The sequence below is a fragment of the Rattus rattus genome, chromosome 4 (assembly GCF_011064425.1).
Source record: "Rattus rattus isolate New Zealand chromosome 4, Rrattus_CSIRO_v1, whole genome shotgun sequence".
Classification (NCBI taxonomy): domain Eukaryota; kingdom Metazoa; phylum Chordata; class Mammalia; order Rodentia; family Muridae; genus Rattus; species Rattus rattus.
The window spans coordinates 133,879,387-133,903,852 of record NC_046157.1 but is presented as its reverse complement, the minus strand read 5'-3'; the positions used below and the strand labels follow the sequence as shown (position 1 = coordinate 133,903,852).

General features: G+C 43.3%; 1 protein-coding gene across 4 annotated transcripts in view; it reads right to left on the bottom strand.

Moving 5' to 3' along the window:
• Orc2 (origin recognition complex subunit 2) overlaps positions 1 to 2,914 on the bottom strand; it is a 35,913-nt gene extending 32,999 nt beyond the window's left edge. For 3 of the 4 annotated variants that reach the window (XM_032901172.1, XM_032901176.1, XM_032901175.1), the window contains exon 1: positions 2,632 to 2,914. The gene's annotated coding sequence lies outside the window, so the exon portion shown is untranslated. Of the gene's footprint in view, positions 1 to 421; positions 656 to 2,631 lie in introns of those variants that run through there. The other variant, XM_032901174.1, reaches the window with a different exon arrangement.
• Positions 2,915 to 24,466: the final 21,552 nt, after the last annotated feature.

The following is a 24,466-nucleotide window of genomic DNA, read 5'->3' as shown; positions in this document are numbered from 1 at the left end:
ATTCTCCTGCTTCTGCCTCTCAAGTGCTGGAATTATAAGTGCCAGGAAACCTAGCTCTTTACAAGTATTCTAATGTAACCTTGAGAACTCTAAGGGAAAAATAATAACTATTTCATCCATACAGTCAGAACCATATTTAGCAAACCATGCCCTTCTTGGGTCATTTTATAAATAATCTGAGTATATTAGACAAAATATGTAATGCATCTATATGATACCTGTATGAAGAAACTAACAATTTACACTTGAATAAAAAGGGCTTTTGTTGTTTGATACATTATGTGAGATACTGTATCAGGTACCTTCAGGTACCCCAGAAACTAAGTATGAATAAGTACATTTTTGTATATGTGTGCAATTATTCTACTTTATAAATAAGTAAACTTGTTGGTTAAATATTGAATGATTCACCAAAACTCACACAATTTAGAGACCCAGTTTTGGCTGATTCTAAAATTCCTGGTCAGATGATTATATAGCTTATTCCCTTTTCATTTACCTTGTAAAGCACTTCCTGCCACTGGATAAAAATCTTACCCTCTCTGAAAACTACTCATAACATGTCAACACAAAACAAGATATTTGACTCTGAACTTCAAGGCAATGAGAGGAGAGAAAGTGTGGGGGAGGGTCAGACTACAGACTACAGAGAAGAATGCTACCTAAGTTTCATTAGCAAAAGCTACATAATTCTTAAAAGTTTTCAAGGACTCTTATAAAAATATTCTAGGCAACTAAATATTATCATAGGCCATATCCGTATGGTGGTTTAGTGTGTGGGTTTAAGTGCAGAGGTCAGAGGACAACCTCTGGTGTCTTATTCCTTAAGAGTCATTTGTCTTATTTTTTGAGACAAGGTCTCTCAATAGCCTAGAACTCACAGACTAGGCTGGTTGATCAGCAAGCCCCAGGAACTACTTGTCTCTGTCTCCCTAGAACTTGCAAGCTCTCTGCCATCATTTTTTTTTTTTTTTTTTTTTTTTTAATGTTAGGTTCTAGGGATTGAACTCAGGTCCTCAAGCTTGCAGGACAAGCATTTTATCAACTGAGCCATCTCTCTAATACCAGTTGTATTTTCTTTTACTTTGTTTTTGTTTTGTGTAAAACAATTATCTCATGAGTCCCAGACTGGCCTCCAACCATGTAGCTAAAGATAACCTTGAACTTCTGATTCTGCTTCCACCTCCCACGTGCTAGGTTACAGGCCTGTGTCGCCATCTCTAGCTTATGTACACAGTGCTGGGGATGAAGCTGAGGGTTTCCAGTGTGCTATGCCAAGCACTTCACAGCACTACACCCCAAGTCCCTTAGTTTACTTTTTGTGATGGTTTTACTTTATAATACAAGTCAGCTTTGAACTCGTGATTTGACAGCCTCAGTTTGAAGAGTAGTGGGATCAAAGCTACGTCACATACCCAGATCTAGTATTTTCATCACTAGGTGAGCTGCCCTATGTGGTCAAGGATAGCCAGGAATGCTTGTTGTAAACTTGCTTAAACACTCTTATGAGTGCTTTTTGCAAAATGTTTTGTAACTGTATTGTGATGTTCTCAGCCAGGAACTTTGTAGGTGACAGAAACATTGTATTGAAATGTCAAAAAGGCCGGATATGCCTGCTCAGCCTTGTTTGTATCCAAATGCATACCCGATTTTAACGATATCTTACATAATACAAACAAAATCACCCCAATTGAAATTTCTACCAAGATCTCATAAGAGAATGTCCCCTTTCCCACAATTCCTCAGAAAAACACTACCTAACAAACACACAATAACATATCAATAAGGGAAGCTGACTGGACAGCTCAGTGGACAAAAGCACTTGTCCTACAAGCGTCAGAATGGGAGCTGAGATCCCTGTAGCCATTCGAAAGTTGAGGAGCGCTCAGAACTGGGAAGGTGGAGAATGGGGATCCCTGAGGCAAGCTGGCTAACCAACAAAGACCGGGTTTCAGTGTGACCCAGTCTCAGTTAAGAGCGATCCAGAAAGACATCTAAAATTAACACACACTATCCGCACATATGCACCAACAGCCACACGAATGCACACACCCACAATCAACCAATGAAATACGATATTCACAGTGAACATCTATAACGGATAGTGACTATCTACAGGGTTAAAGGGTCAATTCTCTTCACAGTCAACTACAAGGCAGCACCAATTGTTGGCAGTCACACGTTTTCCTCTGGGAGTAAACACAATTTTAACACCAAGTATTGTCCCAAGGAGACCGTTAGGGACTCCTGGCCGGGTCGACAGAACAGACTTCAGCGGTCATTCTATCCCGCGATCCCTTGGGCCACATCCCTCAGGGTTCTCTCTCCTTTGGCAGAACACTGCCATTTTCGTTACAGTTCCTTACAATTCTCTTTCCAAATAAAGGGCCGTGTTAGCCGGAAAGCAAGTATGGTCCGTTCAGGAGACCTCGCGCCACAGGACAGGTTCGGCTTTCGCAGACCGCGCCTCTCACAGGTGAGGCACCCTAGAGGGGCTGTTCCCCAGTATCCCCACAGCCTGCGCTCTGCGGTCTCATCATTTCCCGCCACGGTGGGCGAGCGGCGAGGCCACGGGTGGCGGGAGAAGCGCGCAGGGAGCCGCGGCTGCATCAGGAGTGCATCCGAACTCACCTCTTGAGTCAGAGCCGGCGGAAGGAAGAACGGCCGCTAGGCTCACATGCGCGGCCAGCCAGGACTCCAGCCGGCGCAGGAAACCCCAGAACGGCCTGGGGAGGCCGGCGTCCAGGAAAATATCGACTGGCACAAGCCGAACCTCGGAGCCCCAGCAGGGTAATGGAACTGCGCGCAGCACACGGAATCCCTCGCCCGCCCGTGGGCGGTGCCCTAAGAGACCAATGGGGAGCCGAGTCGCCAAGAGCGACGGCGCCCCAAGCCCGTTGACTCGGGCCAAAAGGACTTAGCTCAGCCGGAAAACAGATCCCCCGCCCACCACCACCACCAATAGTGGGTTCCGGGGCTTTCCTTTTCTCTTCCGTTTCCGTTTCCGGGGGAAGGGACCAGATGCGGAGCGCTCTGGATCGCTCCTCCAGAGAGGTACGAGGAGGAGCTCGAGGTCTGGGGGTTTAGGGGAAAGTTCCCGTTTGTATGATTGGTTGGTGTTTAATGTCAATCTTAATGTTAGTCTAGCTACTCTGAGGAAAAAAGAAAATGGATTCGTTTGAAGAACAACACATACCTGTTCTCATTTGAAGTAAAGGATCTCAAGGGTTTGAGGGAGGGCAGAGTCAGAGCGTGAATGAGAAAATAGGACCATACAACTAGTGAAATAGATGAAATATAAGAGAAAATGTGGAGGAAATGGAACGAACCCAGCTGGGATACATAAAAATATTGGTTCACTAACGACTACGTCATTTGGATTCGCTTATTCCAAACAGCGTAGCGTACTTAGTACCAACAGTAAAATACAATACTCAGGTAGAGGCACCGCTGGATAACTGAGCTTCTGGGTAATTGAACGAGAAGATACTGATCGGACAGTATTGGGGAGAGTGCTACAACAAGGCAGCTGAATACTTACATGTTCTTGCCGATAGATATAAACACACAGGCTAGAAATATGTCTATGGAGCACAGCAGTGTGATTTTAGAGAAAAATCCCAAAGTTCCACCCTTTGTATTATTTCATTGGGCTCTGAAAATAAAGCTCACAACTTAGGTTTGGTTCACTATCTTAATACCACCTTGGTGTTAGGTTTTTGGATTTTGGTTTTGTTTTGTTTTTAAGCATATCAAGGACTGTCCTGGGCTAGGTTGGTAACCGGGCTGCCAGGTGGCCTGCCAGTGGCTTGCTTCTAGGTCTTACCAGAGCTACCTGGTGGCAAATTTCTGTCTCACATGCACTGAATTATTTCAAGTCACACACATTGTTTTCTAAGTTACAGGGAATGATGTTTAAGTTATGTTCCTAACACCAGGGCACAGGAGTATATCATTTAAAAACCAGAAGGTATCAGGAACACTCTTAAAGGAAGAGATGTGAAAACTAAGGCCTGAATTGATGAAAGTTTTCCAGGAAGAAAGGCAGAATGAAAGTAGATGAGTAAAATGTCAAAGTTTCTGATATTACGAATTACAAGCTGGTACTTAGGGCACCGCTCACATGCGCATCGAAAGATTACCTCTGGAATATCATAGTGGGAAGAGATGAGTCAGGACTTTTTGGAAGCTGTTTAGAGTAGTGGTTCTTAACCTTCTAATGCTTCAACCCTTTAATACAGTTCCTTATGTTGTGACCCCCAACTATAAAGTTATTTTTGTTGCTACTTCAGAACTGTAATTTTGCTACTGTTATGTATCCTAATGTAAATATTTCTGGAGACAGAGGTTAGCCAAAGGGATTATGCCCCACAGGTTGAGAACCACTGGTTTAAAGACTCCAGTTAAGAAATGTAAGGATAGTTTTGATACATTCGTATTTCACTTCTGTTGGAGAAATTATTTAATCCCCACCCGGATTACTACCCACCTTTGAACATTCAGTTCCCAGATAAAACACACACACAACCTTTATAAACATTTAAACAGCAAGAACTGGGCAGATTCCTACCCTCTATGCTATTAGATTCCACTCTCCTACAGATAACCCGAGTTATTACTTACTGTGCTTCATCAATAGAAAGGAATGCATACTGGGTACTGCTGAAGGGCCCCAACTTGACAAGACAGACGCCATCTTGTAACCAGGCCTCCATTTTATACACTAGGCCCTGTCCTAGGATTAAACTCTAATTACTGTGGAAAAAAAAAAAAACTGTTTCAGGAAGGAACCTCCCTAGACATGAGCCAGCAGCAAGGAAATACCTAACATCTATATATAGATGGATATAGATAAACTGTTTAAGCCAATGGAAATCATTGTTAGCCAATCATGTAACTGCCAAGTTGATAAGCCCCCCACCCTGCTGTAACCACAATAAAAAGGCTGAACCTTAGGTGCTTGAGGCCTTCTGTGCTACCCCACTTGGACTTTGAGGGTCCAAGCTTGAGGTTGAATGAATTCTACTCTTGGTCTTTGGGGACCCTTGGATCTGGGCATAACATTTGGGGACTGGTCTGGGATCCTCAAGCACCCCTCCTCCCAGAACCCCTTGAATTGTTGAGTCAAAACCTGTTTGGTGGGTGTTTGAATGTTTGACCTCTGTCTCCATGTCTTGGCACTCCACCCTTAATATGAGTTGTCTGCAGGTAGTCTAGGTGTACTCCCTGGACAACCCTGGAGCCAAGAGACTTGGGAGATGTACCAGACCCCCCTGTAGGGGATTGGATCCCCCTCATAGACTTGAACAGATGAATTGGGTTGCTCCCGAAACACTGCGTAAGGTGTTGACTCACTTTCATTTTTGCCTCCAATCACCAGGAGGACTGAGTGCCTTATCGTCTTTCATCCTTCTGTTTGCTATCTTTCTGACTTTGTGACTGATGTCATGAGACAGGCTCAGACCACACCTTTAACTTTGTTCTTAGACTATAAAATTATGGCTAGAAGTCTAGGCTTAGATATTAAGAAGGACACACTAACCACTTTTGCATGAACAAATGACCAATTTTCAATGTTGGCTGGCCCCCAGAGGGGACTTGGCACATACTCATGATTTTTAAGACCAAAGACATTATTTTTGGATGACTGAGACACCCAGACCAAGTCCCCTCCATCACTACCTGGCAGGATCTGGTCCAGGAGCCACCAGAATGGATCAAGGACTGCTGCCGCCAGACCAGCCAAGCACTGCCATACTCGTCCTGGAAAACTGTGAGAAACAAAAGCTGAAACTAACCCTACTGACCCTCTTTGTCCTGTCTTGCAGGGTGGCACTGAGGAAGACCTCCTCTTCTCACCTCTGCCTTACCAACTCCCACTAATCCAGGGCCTCAACCTGAGGTCCCAGGAGGGGCTCAAGGGCTCCCCTTGGTGAGCCCACCTCACACCCGAGGGAAAGCCCAACTAGAGCTGCCTCGATTGCTCAAGGCCAAGCCAATGTTCTCCCCTTGAGGGCAATGGGCCTCCAAGACAATGAGGGAAACCAACTGATACAGTATTGTCCCTTTGCCAGTAGTGATCTATGGAACTGTAAACATAGAACACTGAGCTCTCAGAGGAACCAGGTGCATTAATTGACTCACTAGACTCTATCATTTTTACCCACCAGCCCACCTGGGGTGACTGCCAACAGCTCTTGCAGATCCTCTTCACTACTGAGGACCAAGAGAGAATTTTAAATGAGGCCCAGAAATTGGTTCTGGGAGCAAATGGGACCCCCTACTACTAACCAAGCTATGATCAATGCAGGCTTTCCCTTGACCAGACCAGACTGGAACTTTAACTTGGCAGAAGGTAAGGAGAGGCTTCAGGTCTACCTCCAAACTCTAATGGGAGGCCTCAGGGCAGCTGTGCACCGACCCACTACAAAGTACATCATGTGCAGCGGGAAAAGACAGAGTCACCTGCAGCCTTTTAAGAAAGGATTAAGGAGGGCTATGGCACCTACGCGTCCCTAGACCCAGAGAATAAGTCAGCAGTCATTATGCATGGCCTTTGTAAATCAGGGCACTCCTGAAATCAGGCACACACACAGAGAACAGATAGGCCAGGGAATAAGAGTTTGCAGGAATTGCTGGTGGTAGCCGAGAAAGCGTACAAAGACAGAGATACACTCGAGAAGAAACACTGACGAGCTATGACCACTGCTAATGAGCAACAAGCTCTCAACTTGACCAAGATCCTTGTAGCCATATCAGCAGATTCTCCAGAAACACTACCAACTGCACCATCCTGTGGTCAGAAAAGGTAAGTGGCCTCAACGAGGGGAACCAAAAGCTCCAAAAGAACGAAATGCACATTGAAAGAACATGGGATGTTGGGTCCAAGGAGGGACCAAGACTGGGAGCGCTTGCAGGTCCCCAAGTTGGAAGAACTTAGTGACTAGAGGCGACAGGATTCAGACCCCCTTCCTGAACCCAACATAACCCTTAAAGTGGAGGGAAAACCTATTAATTTCTTAGTAGACACAGGGGCACAACATTAAGTCCTCACCCAATCTCTTGGCAAATTGTCCTCAAAGAAATCAAGGGGCCATTTGTATGAATCAGGATGCATGAACTATCTGAAGAACAGTTGATCTCTGAATGAGCCAGGTATTCCAGTCCTTCATGGTCATACCACACTGCTCCTACCCCCTTTTGAGGAGAGATTTGCTGACTAAGATAGGAGCTCAGATCTCCTTTGATCAAAAAGGGACCTCTGTCATAGATCCCAGAGGGCTCCTCATTCACATACACACGCTGTCTCTAAAGATAAATACAGATTGCACTGAAGACCTAACTCTCTCCGGAATGAGATCTCAACTTGGTTAAATAAATTCTTCTCGGCTTGGGCAGAAACCAGAGGAATGGGGTTGGTGGGCCATAGGTCACCCATTTGGATTGAACTGAAACCAGGGACAGGCAACTCCTGCCTGAATAGGACAGTACCCAATGCTCCCAAGAAGCCAAGTGTCACACTACACATCAGAAGGCTCAGGGACCTGGACATACAGTACTTTGTTAATCCCCATGGAATGCATGCTTCCTCCCCATTGAGAAGCTGAACTCCAATGACTATAGACCAGTCCAGGACCTCAGAGAGGTAAATAGAGTTATAAATATACATTCCATGGTACAAAACCCATGTATCCTCCTGAGTTCATTAGAATCTTCCAGGAGTTGGTTTACAGTATTGGACCTCAAAGGGGCCTTCTTTAGCCTGCCCTTAGGCCCCCCAGAGCCAACCTCTGCTTACCTTTGAATGGCAAGACCCTGAGAAATAATTCAATGGGCAACTAACATGGACCAGTATGGGGGGAGGAGCTGATACTAAAATCTGATTCCCTAACTGGTTCCTGATGTTTCAATAAAGACGGCGGAAGCCAGTTGCTGGGAAGAGGGAGACGTGGAACTTCCAGATCCCAGGATGAAGAGAAGGAACACAGGGTGAGAGGAGGTCTTTTTGGTAGGCTTGAAGGAGAAGCATGAACCACCATGTAAGACCTCGAGGCACCTCGGGTATGAGGTACCTAGGGCATGCAGCCTCCACCTTGGGCGGGGGCTGAGGAGGTTGGCGGGAGCTAGCTGTTAGCTGATAAAATTAGGGCAGGAGATTTCTTCGCCCAGCCATTGTGTTATCTGTCTAGTTTTAAAATACAGGGCTGGAGAGATGGCTCAGTGGTTAAGAGCACTGACTGCTCTTCCAGAGGTCCTGAGTTCAATTCCCAGCAACCATGTGGTGGCTCACAACCATCTGTAATGGGATCTGATGCCCTCTTCTGGTATGTCTGAAGAAAGGTATGGTATACACATATAAATAAAATAAATATGTAAAAAAATAAAATATAAAACTGTCTACTGTTTTCCACCCACGGGGCTAAGGTTGCCAGGAGGAGAAAGAGGGCAGCTGGAGTGGTGGTTGTCAGCCCCGGAGAAACGGGACATTGGAAGTGAGGACCTCAGAGCTAAACAGAAGAAGTCCGAGCGTGGCCCTGGGCAAAGGGGCAAGCGTGTTTTTAAAATTACACGCAACAGACCAGAGTGCCACAAGGATTCAAGAACTCACTAACCATCTTTGATGAGGTTCTACATGAAGATTTGGTTGACTACAGGTGAGAATACCCCGGTACCACCCTCTTGCAATATGTAGATGGCCTCTTGGTGGCAGCAGCAGAGACCTGGGAAGAATGTCAATGGAGTACTGAGGACCTGCCAATGACACTGGGAAATTAGGCTACCAGGCATCAGCTCAGTAGGCTAAAATCTGCCAAGAGGTAAACTTGGGAGCCTAAAAGGTAGTCAGTGATAGCAATCGGAGGACCGAAAAGAGACCATTTTGAAGGTCATCACAAGACAGGAGTTCTGAGAATTCTTGGAGTTGGCAGAGTTCTGCCATCTTTGGGTCCATAATTTTGCAGAATTGGCAACGCCCCTCTATGAGGCCACCAAGGAAAAAGGAGCCCTTCCAGGGCATGGAGGCCCAGAATTACACTTTCAATAGACTCAAACAAGCCGTATTCATGGACCCCTGCACTGGGACTACCTGATATTCAACCCTTCCAACCATATACAGGCGAAAACAAAGGTATAGACAGCTAAAGGAGTCCTCACTCACGTTAGGCCCCCGGAATTGCCCAGTGGTATACCTACCAAAGAAGTTAGACTCTGTGGCCTCTAGGTGGTCTCCCATTTGAGAATCATTGCTGCCCCAACCCTGATAGTCAAGGATGCAGACCAATTGACTCTGGGACAAGAACTTTACATTACCACTCCCCATACCCTTGAAGTATTTCTCAAACAATCTCCAGATGAATGAATGAGCAATTCATGCACTCACCACCAAAGCCCGCTGCTAGCCAGTCTCCTCCCTCCTCTCCCCCAACCCTCCCTCCACACGTATCCATTTTCTATCAAGCATTGCCTTGAACCCAGCACCCCTGCTACCAGACCCAAATTTGGAGACCCCACACATGATTGTGTAGTCATACTAAGCCAGGTGCATGGGCTCAGGCAAGATCTAATGGACTAGCGGCTGCTGAATGTAGAAGCCACATGGTTCACAAGACAGTAGCAGCTTTGTGTGTGAGGGACAACGCATGCAGGGCTTTGGGACAAGTGGATCATGCCACCAGACAGAAGAACTGGTAAGGTTAAAGCAGGTTCAAAACCCTGGTAAATCTTATAATTAAGAACATTAACCAGCTCCTGGCCAGACTGCCCTGGAACACGTGACCCCCAACACCCCACTAGGATAACCATGACAATCAGTCATGTAGGGACAACACTTGGGGTCCTTCTCCATGCAAATAAAGCATACCTAACATCTCAGACTGAGCCAATCCTATCCCCGAAATGTTTATAAGGTCCCTGTCTCAAGGTTGACAAGATTGCTACCTGGATACATCACACAAATGCCCCTCTTGCAGACCCACATCCAGACCCAGGGGATGTGTACCCATGATGGCATGTCACCAGAGACCAAGGAAATCCACTAAAACTGAAACTCCAGCGTTCCCAAGCCTATTGACACAGGCTGTCAGCATATATCTTGCTTCCAGGGTTGCTGGCTCTCTCCCTGGTTCTAGCCCTCACCAGCCTTGGAAGCTAACCTGGACTCTGAGTGATGCATCCGCAGGTGCCATTCTCCACCAGCAAGACTATGCCCCTTGGCACCTGATTCCCGGACTTCTACTTCAGCGCAACTAATCTATTTGGACTCTCCTGGGCTGATGGATTGCTCAACACACATCACTTCTGTTTGCCCTGGGTACAAAAAACAGCAAAAAGGCCAGGCAATGACAATGTGGGGAAGCTGAATTCTTCTGCTCCTCTTGGGATTGCATGAGTAAGGGACGCATTTGGTGGGATCCCCCTGTCAAGATCGACTTTGAGTAAGTCTGATGACCAAATCAACTCTATGGGCATTCAATCCTCTTGCCACTGAACCACAGACACTGGGCAGTGCAAACCCATCCTCATTAGGTTTACACACTTGGGGGAAAGGCTAATGAATTGGACTGGTCCAGCAGGGGTGAGGTTGAACAGTCCTCTGAGGGAGGAGTGAGGATGATTATAGGAAAGGCAGAAAGAAGAGTCAAAGACAAAGGTTAGAAATCAGGAGGGCTGTACCACACTAGCCCTGAGTGTATTTCTGATAGCTTCCAAGTGTATCCCCTCTTATTGTTCCAAGTGTCAGCAGGCCAGGAAACCTGCCATCAGACCCTGACCTACCTTGACTTTACCTGACAGGAAGGCTTTCACAGAAGCAGGCAAAAATGGCTCCTGACATCTCCCCCTTTTTTATCTTATACAGGCCAAAACTGACAGCCACTGGCACAGAAAGACTGTGCCTGTCTTACGTGTTTCCTCAAAAACTGCGAATCTTACCCATCTTCGGAACACAATCCTGGCATTCATGTCCTGTCTTAAGTTGATCCACCTCTGAGGAAACCTTACCCATATTTTACTACCAGCCTCTGTAATGGGGGGTGTAATCCATTAGGTTACAGTTTTGTGCTGAATGTGATGGAGACCTGCAGGGATGTTCCAAAAGGAATGGAGGGCACACTTAACCATAGGTGGTAACAGTCTCAATCCTACAAAGTACCTAAGACAAGCACTGAGAAGGCCAGTGAGTAACAGAAGATCAGGAAGGCATGCTTTCTTTTAATTTCTCTGAGTCAGAGGCAACTTTTGTAGCATTAAATTACAGGGGTTTAGCATCTTTTAGATTCAAGATTTCTTGATGCAATTGAATTAGATACAACACTTGCAAGATTATGAAACATTGACTGGAGGCCTTCATAACAAATGAAGGTTGATGAAGTACCATGTCCGACACACAATTAGTCAAGGTACAGCCATAGCAAGTGACATAGAATCTAAACCCAAAAATAAAGATGTTAGGTTTCCCTACAACAATGCATATGGCGGGGGAATGCAGGCAAGTACGTTTCCCACTGATGTCAGTCTGAACCCAGTGTTCATCTCTGTTTATTAGCTGTGTTGCTTTAATCTCCCCCAAAGCCATAAAGTTTCCAGACGTAAGTCTGCGGTGATCCAGAGTTTATCTAGGGACGTCCTACGCGCAGTCCTTTTCGCCAGCCATCTGAGTTTGTTGGGGACTTTCCTCGAGTTGGCATCTGGACATGGCTCATTAGCAGCATCACATCAGTGCCATGTGTCTGGTCGATTGCTTTCTCTGCATGGCGAACCAGATGCTCCGGAACCCACCTGTTACTTTCAGCATCCTGTGGAAAGCCACAATCATGCCCTCTTCCCCGAATTAATCCCTGATCAGGACCATGCCTTACGCCAGTGAGCGGGCCCTTCCATTTCACCTGGGCATGCGCATGCCCAGTGGTGCGGGGCCATAGATGCTCAGTGGCAAAATTTTATTTTTTGTAACTGATTTCTTTGAGCTCTGTGGGTTTGTTCCACAATTCTCCGTCCTTGTGAATTTAAAAATACATTATTGTATATCTAACATTAATACATTTTTATTTTAAAAATATTTATTTTTATTAGTAGTTTTAATATATAAATGGTTTATAACGTAAGTGAATGTTCACTAATTATTGTTATAAATATGAGATATAAAATGATATAATTGTTGAAACAAACCTTTTTCTTTAAAATAAATTATATATTTAAAAATATTTAGGGGTTGGGGATTTAGCTCAGTGGTAGAGCGCTTGCCTAGGAAGCGCAAGGCCCTGGGTTCGGTCCCCAGCTCCGAAAAAAAGAACAAAAAAAAAATATTTAAATATTTGATTAAAATAATTAGACTTTATCCATCTTATGAAGTACTGCCTCAGTATCCCCATAAATTTGCTTGCTGTCTGCAGCAATCTGGCCACAAAATCCTGGAACAACTCATCTGGACCCTGCCCAATTCCAGATAAATCCCCAGCCTGCCTCCCTGTAGAAGACAGTTTATACCAGGCTTCCTTAGCTTGACTTAAGCACTAACTTGTACATAAACAGGTGGATCGAAATTTAACTGTTGGGCAGTCTCGTGGTGCTGTCCCTTTCCTGCTAACATCTCAGCAGTGCTTTGACACTGCTCAGCAAATTCTGACTTCCACAATAATAATAATAATGAAAATCTCCTGAGACTCAGGCCCTTGCCAATTTTTTCCAGTCCCAAGGAGGGAGGGCCTCTGTGGACAATGACTCGAGCACAGCTACAGTAAATGGCGCTGTTGGCCCATACTGTACACAAGCAGGTTTTAAGTCCTTTAACGGTTTAAACAGAAGAGACTGATAAATTCTGACTCTGTTGCCTTGAGGGTCGACCTGCTCTATAACTGGAATTGTAAAATAAAATCCATGGACGTCATCTCCACTCTTGGGAGCCTCTCTCTGGGAAGGCTGTCTCCCAGATGGCTTTCTCATTACAACGGGTGGTTCCACCTCCACCCCTGGAGGAAGGTCCAGTCCAGCTATGACACTTGGGGTTTTACTGGTTCTTGGCTTAGGAATCCACTCTGATGGTCCCAAGATCTCCCCTTGAGCTTGTGGAGCCTGTAATTTTTGTATTCGCACAGATAGTGAAGTAAAAACAGTTTGTAGCTATTGCATCTTCGCTGTAACTCACTTTTCCTTGGAAGGAATGTCAAGTTCTGCCATGGCAGCAAGCAGCAAAGAATTCTCCTGACTATGAGATCCAGCAGCTTCCTCTTCCAGCTGCTCAGTCTCTCCTGCATCTAGGGTCTCCCCTTCTTCCTCCTCCCCCTCCTCTTCCTTTCCCTCCTTCTTCTTCCTCTTCCTCCTCAAAAAAAACAGCATCTCAAATGTGTGTACACAGGCCTAGGCCATAATAATGTACTGGCAACCCCCCTGCCACCCAAACAATCCTATCCACCAAAACCACCACAAGGCATGGACAAGCCTATATCCATCCAAACCTCCCACAGAGAATACCTTAATAGACCCTGGCCCATTACACCTTCTTAAAGCTACCTTCCAAGTGCATAATCAGTCTCTCAAAGTTCTGAGGACTGTTGGCTATGCTTGAATGCCAATCTCTCATATTATGATGAAAGGGTCCATGATTCACCAAAGAATGATACCCTGGACTCAAACAGTATGTAAGCACAAAGAGTGTTTTATTCTGAAGTCCATCATGCTGGGATCTCTGTTATCAAGATAGATAGACCCCAATGTGAGTTCGCAGACCCAATTTAGAGCACATTAAGGGAATTCTGGGGGTAGGTGACCTCTATCTTTTTTTTTTTTTTCTTTTTTTCGGAGCTGGGGACGGAACCCAGGGCCTTGTGCTTGCTAGGCAAGCGCTCTACCACTGAGCTAAATCCTCAACCCCTTGACCTCTATCTTAATCTGTTGAGTTCATCTCTATGGAAATTACAGAACCATTCCTGGGTCACGGGGCTGGAAATTCTTGCTGAGAAAGTCTGGAGCCTACTGCTGACCCATTGTCCTTGTCTCAGGCCAGGTGGCAGGGCAGCTTCTGACTAGCTACCTTAAGCCTGTAGTTTTTTTGTTTTGTTTTTTTTTCCCGTAACTGACTTGCCTGAGCTTGCCTGGACTTGTCCATTTTTTGGAAACAGATTTAGGCCTAGTCTCCTTAACTGCCAATTTGAAGCTTGTCATAGAATCAGTTTCTCTTATTCCTCTCAATGATGGAATAGCCCTCACTTCCTCTAACAATGTCGGGAACCTCAGCACTGCAGAGGGCAGCAAAGCGAAGGGGATGCCAGGTGAATACTCTGGGGACAGGGGCTCTGTATAGGTAACTCTGTTCCCCTGAGTTACTCCCACTAAAGCAACCCGGACAGGTTCAGGGTCCTTGGTTCTTCCTGATAACACGTAGTGGGCATGCTCTACTGGTATAACTCCATGCATTCACCCTGGAGTCTTAAATGCCCCCTCTAATTCCTGTGTCCTGGTACAAATCATCCCAAGGATAATGTATCATCCAGGAGATGTCCTTAATTATCCCACTCCTGGGCTTCATATACCCATAACTGCCCTTCTTCTGTCCTCCTTCCTGGGCATAGGTATTTCAGGGGTCATAGGCACTGGAACCTCTGCTCTGGGACTGCAAGATGCTCATTACAGGTCACTGAGGCAGGGTATTGGCAGTACGAGAAAAGTCAGTGTCTGCCTTTTATCACTCTCTTCCCTGTTGTGTTGTAGAAAAGAAGAGGATTAGATCTGTTGTTCTTACAGCAAAGTGGACTATGTGTTGTATTAGGAGAACAGTGTTGAATCTATGCAGACCATACTGGCATAGTTAGGGAAAATATGGTATAACTGAGAAGGAACCTAGAGGACAGAAGTTAGAATGGGAACAATATCAAGCATGGTGTGGAAGCATGTTTAATGAGTCCCCTTGGCCGACTACCTTAATACCTACCCTCGATGGCCCACTTGTTCGGTATATTCTTACTAATACTCACCTTTGGGCCTTGTGTACTAAACGGGTTAATCAACTTTGATAGAGGACAAATCAGTGCAGTTCAATTGACGCACTCAGGTCTCAATATCAACCCTTGTATCAAAAAATAATGGACACCAAAGTCCCATGATTGGGCCTACCTTAGGTACTTGTGAAGTGCAGAATGAAGGGCCCCAACTTGACAAGACAGACTCCATTGTAACTAGGCCTTGACCTAAAGTTAAACTCTAATTACTGAAAAAGCCAAAAACTGTTCCAGGAAGGAAACACCCTAGACACGGGCCAGGAAAATACCTAGGTTCCAGAGGATATAGATAGATATAGATTGCTTAAGCCAACTGAAATCATTGTTAGCCAATCATGTAGCTGCCAAGTTGATAAGTCCCTCACCCTAACCACAATAAAAAGGCTGAACCTTAGGTGCTCGAAGGCCTTCTCTTTTTTTTTTTTTTTCTTTCAGAGCTGGGGACCGAACCCAGGGCCTTGCGCTTACTAGGCAAGCGCTCTACCACTGAGCTAAATCCCCAACCCCATGCCTTCTCTGCTACTTCACTGCATTTGCAGGGCCTGAGGGTCCCGGGTGCAAGCCTGAATAAAGACTCCTGCTTCTGCATTCAAGTTCAACCCCTGGTATAAACCTAGCCCACTGTCCTGGTGCCGGGGTGAAACCACAAACCTCCTACAGCCACTTCTCTAAACGATATACAGCCACTTCTCTAAACGATATAATTCCAACTGATAATAAATAATTGTATGTACCCAGAGTGCTGCTCTCAGACCTTTTTCTTAGTTACTAAAACATCATGGCTAAGACGACTTATGAAACAAAGCATTTAATGTGGAGCTCACAATGGTACCAGAGGACTAGAGTTCATAATCGTCATGGTGGGGAGCATGGTGACAGGCAGGGAATGGTGTTGAAGCAGTAGCTGAAACAAAGGACCATGGGATGCCTGTCCAGCTCCAGTTTAAGTGTTACAACCCTTATAACTAAAGCTCAGGGAACATCACAGAAGAGCAGGCAGAGATATTCTAATCACTAGAGGACCACAGCATCTGCTTTGAGAGAGTCCATATATGGCAGATAAGTTGCAACCTGGAAATCTCAACAATACTGTTGCATAAACAAGACATGAAAAATGACATCATCAATTGACATTCTAACGTGCATGGGGGAAGTCTCATAGGGCCCCACCCCTGGATGGAGAGTGCAGGTACTTAATGGTTTCTTAGAGAGGAGGAGACTCAGTCCTCTCTAATACCAAAGGGTCAGATATACATGTGCAACACTAAATGAATCCAATAGACTGTATTTATTAAGTATACATGTATATGTGTATATAAATGCAACAATAAGAAGAAAAAAGCAAAAAAGGGCTGGGGAAATTCATAGACATTCTGGGTAGGACATATTATTCTAAGGGGAAAAAGCAGATCAAATTAATAGTGCCCTTTTGGATGTGGTGCACATCAAAGACTTCCTGTATGCTAAGCAAGTGTTTTACCACTGACCCACACCCTCAACACATGTGTGTCTTAAAAGATTTCAGATACAAACTGCAAATTATATTTTGCAGCTTAAAATATAAAAATTTAAAATTGGGGTTGGGGATTTAGCTCAGCGGTAGAGCACTTGCCTAGGAAGCACAAGTCCCTGGGTTCAGGTCCCCAGCTCCAAAAAAAAAAAAAAAAAAAAAAAAAAAAGGAGAAAAAAATTAAAATTATATTTTAAAATTTAGTAGCAGTCTTAAAGAACTCCAATGTAATCAGATTTAAAATGGTAAATTGAACCCTCTCTTGAAATGTCACTAAATTACCAGAACCAGACCTCTCAGAAAGTATGTAAGGAGGGTAGGCAAACTGGCTCAAATTGGCAGGTAAGTGTCCTTGCCACCAAACCTGGTGACCTGAGTTCAATTCCTGGGACTCATGTGGTAGAAGAAGAGAACCAAAAAGTTGTCCTCTGACTTCTACACAGGAACCAGGTCCCACTTAAGGATGTACTTATGAGGACCCCCAACACACACACACACACACACACACACACACACACACACACACACACACACACACACACACACATTTAAAAGTATATGAACACAAAACATAACCTAACAGGAGGTGAAATGGCAAGATTTTAGAAGGTGGAAAGGAAAACCAAGAAGAACCTTACTTCTAGAACTGGAGAAGTTGCTCAGCAGTTAAGAACACTAGCTGCTCTTCCCAAAGACGTAGGTTAATTCCTAGCGCCCATATAGAGGCTCACAACCACCTATAACTACAATCCCAGGAGACCCAATGCCTTCTTTTAACTTCCATGCACACCAGTCACACACATGGTGCACAAACATATATGCAGGCAAAACACTTGCACACATAATATAAATTAAAAACAAAACAAAACTTATTCCTGTTGTAGTACTCCAGGTGGTCTCGGCATTCTCTAGAGCAGTGGATATTAGCCCAAAAGCTTGAATTACCCAAGATGCAATCCACAGACCACAGGAAGCTCAAGAAGGAGGATGACCAAAATGTGGATGCTCCCACTCTTTCTTAAAAGGGGGAAAATATCCATAGGAGGGGATATGGAAGCAAAGTTTAGAGCAGCGACTCAAGGAATGGCCATTCAGAGCCTGCCCCACATATGGTCCGTAAATATACAACCACCAAAACTAGATAAGATTGATGAAGCTAAAAAATGCATGCGGAAAGGGACTGGATATAGATCTCTCCTGAGAGACACACCCAGAGCATGTCCAATACAGAGGTCAATGCTAGCAGCAAACCACTGAACTGAGAGCAGGACCCCCCTGTGGGGAGTTAGAGGAAGCTCAGTGGTAGAGCGCTTGCCTAGCAAGCACAAGGCCCTGAGTTCAGTCTCCAGCTCCGGAAAAAAACAAAAAACAAAAAACAAAAAACAAAAAACAACAACAAAAAAAGAGTTGAAGGAGCTTGCAACCCCATAAGAACAACAATGCAAACCAGAGCTCCCAGGGACTAAACCACTACTGAAAGACTATATACATGGACTGATCCAGGACTCCAACTGCATATGTAGCAGAGAATAGCCTTGTTGGGGCATCAGTGGAAGGGGAAGCCCTTGGTCCTGCCAAGGTTGGATCCCCAGTGCAGGGGAATATGGGGGGCAGTAAGGGGGATGTATGGGGGCAATACCCGTATGGGAAAGGGGGAGGGGAGGGAAGGGATGGGGGCTTATGGACAGGAAACTGGGAAGGGGAATAACATTTGAAATGTAAGTAAAGAAATATATCTAATAATAATAATAAAAAAAACCTTATTCCTGTTGCAGTACTCCAGGTGGCCTCGGCATTCTCTAGAGCAGTGAGGTTCTCAACTTTCCTAATGCTCAACATTTTTTTTTTTTAAATAGAGTTCCTCATGTTGTGGTGACCCCCAGTCATAAAATAATTTTCTTTGCTACTTCATAACATGATTTTGCTGTTATGAATTGTAATGTAAATATCTGATATGTGACCCTAGAGAGATCATGGCCCACAGGTTAAGGACCACTGCCTTAGAGTAACACGAGTGAGTTTGAGAGCTGGGAGACAGGTTAGACATGTGAAACAGGTGGGCCTTGCGGCTCCTGTCCTACTTAGCTGAGATATTGGGATGTAGAGATAAACCACAGAGTAGACTCTTACCATCACACTGGAGCTCACTTTTCAAGCTGGGGAAGAAGATATGTGAATGAGCCTTTTATTTGATTCCTACCGGCAACTAACCATATATGCCATTGGGATTAAATATTAAAAGTTTTTCTTCAGGCTTTATGTAGTACTGGGGATTGAATCCGGAGTCTTCGTTCATGCTGTGTAAGCATTCTATTAACTGAGTTATATTCCCAGCCATATCACCACCAAACTTTTGGATAGAAAGTGTTGCTCTGAGAAAGAAAAACACAGCAGGACCAAGTATACTACTTGCAACCTGGAAGACACTACACACCAAAGTATGCAATAAACTCAGATTAAAAAAAAGTCATATTATCAATCTATGTGTTCAAAGTATTAAGTTGATCTTATGGACAAGATGCATTCATACTCATACTTAAATCTGGGAAGATCAACTTCTGTCCTTGTGAATAAATTTCATGAAGAGCTTTATAGAAATCTGTTGGTCTTTTAAAAAAAATTTTTTTAAACCTGAGACCTTCAAAACAACACAGGCAATTGTCACTGCTTTGACACAAGAACTAGAGGGCAAGACCTTGTTGCTGAAAACAGCATGTATTTTGGATGCAGGACATGAGAAACACATCTGAAACTGAGTTGGAAGTTCCCTCTCTGCTGCCTAGCTTTTATAGGCCTGGAAGGTGCTACACAGGTTGAGGGGATGAACTGTTACCAACAGTCTTACTTAGCTGTTGACTTGAGCATGCTACACTCCTGACCTGGCATACAAGCTGTGGTTACTGGTGCAACAGTGGCATGACGGTTACAGAGGTAACCAACCACTTCCTGATTGTATTTGGTGCTAGTTCCGTGGAAGGAAAGTCACATCCTGACAGTGAACCTGGTCAAAAGCTTGTGGCTGGAGGTTTGCAGGATTATGTGGGGTAAGATCTTTTTATTCTGCTAAATGGATATGATATGTCAAATTGCCTTCTAAGTATTTTTGTCTAGGCCAGAGACCGGTGCTCTTGTGCTTTGACAGAGCAGCTTTCCTTTGCAGTAGGCAGTACTTATTACAGAGACTTAGAACTGGTCAAACTGACTATAAATGATCTGAATCATCAGCCACAAATGATCATTAGATAGCACCTTCCAGTGGCTGACATCCTCTATGTCCTGCAACATATGTATATGGTATTTTTAGGAGCAAGCCCTTGCCCTTTAGTCCTTCTAACAAAGCAGAAACAATTGCCTATGTTGTTTTGGGGGCCTCAGATATAAAAAAACCCCAAATATCAGCAGATTGGCATGAAGCTATATATTCCCTTTCAAGGCTCAGAAGAGGGGGCAGAAAATAAGAGTGAATTATTTTTAATTTCCATATTTATTCAATGCCCATTAATAATTCAATAGTATGTATTCTCTGTAGTTTCTCTAGATTCTCATTTCTAGTTTTAGTCAGTTGATCAAATAACTAAGTTACATACATTTTAATATGATTGATTTTAGAGAAAGTCTCATGGATTACTGAGAATAAGTATTCCATGCTGCCGAACACAATATTCTAGGTATCTGTTATGTACATTTGATCTAAGATGTTTCATTGACAACTCTGGGAGTCCTTGCTACTGCTGAGAGTTGGATAATAGTTACCCACTATTTTGTAGAAAGATGAAGTGTTTGTAGAAAGCTTCCTTCTCGGCATGGCATGGCCATTATACTCTTGAACTCAGAGCTGTGACCTAGACATAACATGTATAATACAAGACCGGGCAAGTCAACACTCTATAGTGAAGGGATGAGGGACTCATCAGGCTCCTTCCCTCCCTGGACATCTACATACAGGCAATTAGTGGTTCACAGGTCCCCAACCTCCCCTCATCATTTTATTACCAGTTAATAGCTGCCTAGGAGTCATGTTTGCTGTATAAGCATAAAGACCCAGAACACACATAAAAATGGCCAATTATGGCTTTATTCTTAGGAGCCCAGGCTGGCTTCAAACTTAAATCATGATCTTCTTATACACACATTATTCCAAAATTGTGGAGGCAGAGACAGGATTCCTGGGACTTCTGGCCAGCCAGCCTCGTTTTCACTGCTGAGCACCAGGCCACTGACACTGTCTCAAAGAGGCTGTTATTCTTGAGGATGGAATCCCAGGTTTTCTTCTGGCCTTTGCGTGCACACACACACACACACACACACACACACACACACACACACACACACACACGTGAACCCTGCCACCACACACACACACACACACACACACACACACACACACACACACACACACACACACACACACACAGTGAACCCCACACACACACACACACACACACACACACACACACACATGAACCCTGCCACCATACACACACACACACACACACACACACACACACACACACACACACACACACACACACACACAACCCTGCCACCCCAGATGCATTAAAAAAGAAGTCAGCAGTGCTGGAGGGAGTACAGGAGAGGGGCAAAGGGCAACCTGAGCTTCCTCATTAATAAAGCTGGCTCCTCTGTAAACAAGGATTCGGCTGCTTTAGTGTTAAATCTGTGTCCCTACAATGAGCATACCAAAATGTAGAGCTGTTCTATATGTTTTATGGACCAATTTCACTTACGCTTTTATAATTAAAAAATTTACTCGTGTGTATGTGTAGAGGCCACAGGAAACCTTGTGGAGTGGTTCTCCTTACATCATGCAGGTCCCAATGGTTATTCTCAGGTCATCAGGCTTAGAGACAGACATTGTTACTAGATAATGCTTCTTAGTGGCCCTAATCCTGCTCTGAAACACATTTTCACATTCTGTAGTCCAGGATGACTACAGCAATCCTCCTGCCTTAGCCACGGAGCGCTGGGATTACAGGTGTGTGCCATCACAACAGAATTTTTGTCTTTGTGTTATTTTCTGGTGTCGTCTAAGTTTAAAGTATTGCCTTACTTTTTAAGATATATATTAAAAGTTCAGATATACACAGGCAGGTGTGATGGTGTAATCCCAGCACAGGGGAGGCAGACATGGCTGGATCTCTAGGACTTACATGTTAGCCTGGTCTACATGGCAAGTTCTAGGCCAGCCAGGGCTACACTGTGAGATTCTATTTCAAAATGAAATAAAATCAGACACATAAGTAAAATCACATTTAAAAATACAATGAAAGGACTATGATAAAGTATAAAACTTAAGGTAAGATACAATCAACTCAGCGAGATCCAGTTAAAAGCCAAATGAAGCTGTATTTTATACAAAAGAAAATGTACATTCCTTATGTAGCTAGATACATCAGGGAGACATGACATATCCCTCAAGAGACATATTTAACATCTGAGATGTTATGTTTCTGCATTGCAGACTGATACTCAATTTTATACATCTTTATTTACAATAACTTAAAATATTTTTCATCTCTGGCAGATATGTACAAGTTCAACAGTGACACATTTCACATTTCAACAATCAACAGCATTAGTCCATTCAATAAGACAAGATAACGGCTCACATGCACCAGTACATATGATCTTAAATGTGCATTTTGGTTTTTTCTTCAGCTCTGAAACAAAAGAAAGAAAGAAAGATTTTTCACTAGTCCCAAGTTGAAAGGACATCTCTCAATAAAGATCATACTTTGTACACGCCGGCAGAATTTTCAGCAGCAGAATCCTCTCAATACGTGGGACATTTATACCAAGCTACACATTGATATTGGCTGACAATAAGAACAGGCTGATCAAATATATCCTTCTTAGGAAACAAATAATCAGAATGGGATATTCTGTTTGCTATTATAGAAATCACATTACATAAAGCCAAGGTAGTAAAATCCGTGCACTGCTAAACATTTTCATTTAACCAGTTTTAAACTGAATGTAAAGCCAGCCTAGTTTTTAGAAGAACCAAAAAGATCCAGTGTAAAATACACGATAAACCTCATACTAATATTTTTAACATCACATAGAACATATCTTTATACTGTATTCAGATAATAAAATTAAAAATAAAAACCATTATCAGTCATTATTTGAAGGCCAATCTTCTTTTCCCAAGAACAATCCATTTTTGTTTGTCTGTCTGTCTGTTGTTTTGAGACAGGGTCTAACAGTGTAGCCTTGGCTGTCCTGGAACTCACTCTATAGACCAGCCTGGCCTTGAACTCAGAGATCAGTCTACCTCTGCCTCCAAGTGCTGGGATTATAGGCATGTACCACCACACACCAGTTAAATACTTATTAACTATAATGTGGTATTAAAAAATTAAAGAACTTGTTCGAAATAGTTAAAAAACAACCATAATTCGTTATTTAAGAGATCATTAAACAGCTTAAACCCTTTAGATCTTTTTGGCCGACATATTTTAGAAGCAGTTATTTTGGCTTCCTTTAACCCAATCATATGCAAAGACAAAAAGCAGTCAAGAGTGAACACAGACATAAATGCAAACTAACCTAACCATGTCAATTTAGCTAGGATTATACTAGAAATAAATGCCACTGTCCATTGAGGGGTACCTTTCAATAATTTTCCCTAGACAACCCATAATATACAATATACCATCTTCAGGAGTTTCCCCCTTTATATTCAATACTGATACGCAAAATCCTTAATTTTAATAAAAATGTCCTAAGGAATAAAATTAAGACTTATTCTTTAAATGGTACTTTCAGTGGAGTACTGACATCTTACTGATGTAGGGAAAAACAGGGCATTGTCTATTTACCCTATGTGTTTTTTAGTTCAAATAATATATTAATATTTGTTTCCCTCAGGGTTAGAAAGCAATCACTACATCAAAGAGGGGTACATTCCTTAATAGATGCTTTAAAAAGGATTTATCAGAAACATTTTCTTTGGTAAATTTTATAAATTGATGAGGATGTAAAAATGTCTTCTGATATGATTAACACTGAACTGTTTACACGCCAATACAGCAAGCCACATAGCAAAGTAGCAGACGGGGAGAGATTATCCAATTAAGTTCATTTTTCTTTGTCAATAAAAAGACCTACCTCCAGATACTCAAGTTTTAAAAAAGACTGGCTTATACCTTAAAATACACCTAATTCTACTTTCTTTTGGTAAAACCATATTAAAATGTAGTAGTCTAATTAATATCAGACATACAAATGTGCCTTAATTTGTAAACATTAAGAAACCCATCCTTTTGAAATTCAGAAGCAAAACATAGAAAGTCTACTTCTGTGGCCTTCGGCCAGTTATTCCACACAACCCTACATTTCTGTGAAACTGTATCCTGAATTGTTTGGTCTTGACCATATTTCTCATAGGACAAATGGCTAACATTACAAAAATACTGGAGGAAAAGAGATGTTGTCAGGATCAGATGGAATGCACCTACCTACAAGGACAAGAGGCTGGGTTGTGCCTCCGACGTAGTAGTTCCACACCAGTGTGATCTGCCCACTAGATTCACACAATATAAGCAATACTAGAATTTGGCTCATCTCCTTTGCATGGAAAACTGTACCAATCTGATGACTCATGATGTTATTTTTACACTGTATCCCATGTTTATATAATCTGGTAAATATTCTATTTTTAAGAGGTTAAAGTGCCACCAATAGCTAGTTTTCAATCACTTATTTTGGAGACCACTTTGGGAAAATTAAAAGTATTACAGCATCTCACCAACTCGGTGGTGAAGCAATGACTGGAGTCATTCAGCTTGGGGAAAGCCTCCTGTCTCAATGCTTAATATAACCAGTGCAGAAAAGTTGCTCTAGGATTTCTGTAGAATTTCTGATCACTAGCATGACAAATTAGTCTTTTTAAATTAAAAAACTATATAATTAGAATACTAAGTCTTTTTGTTAAATTAAA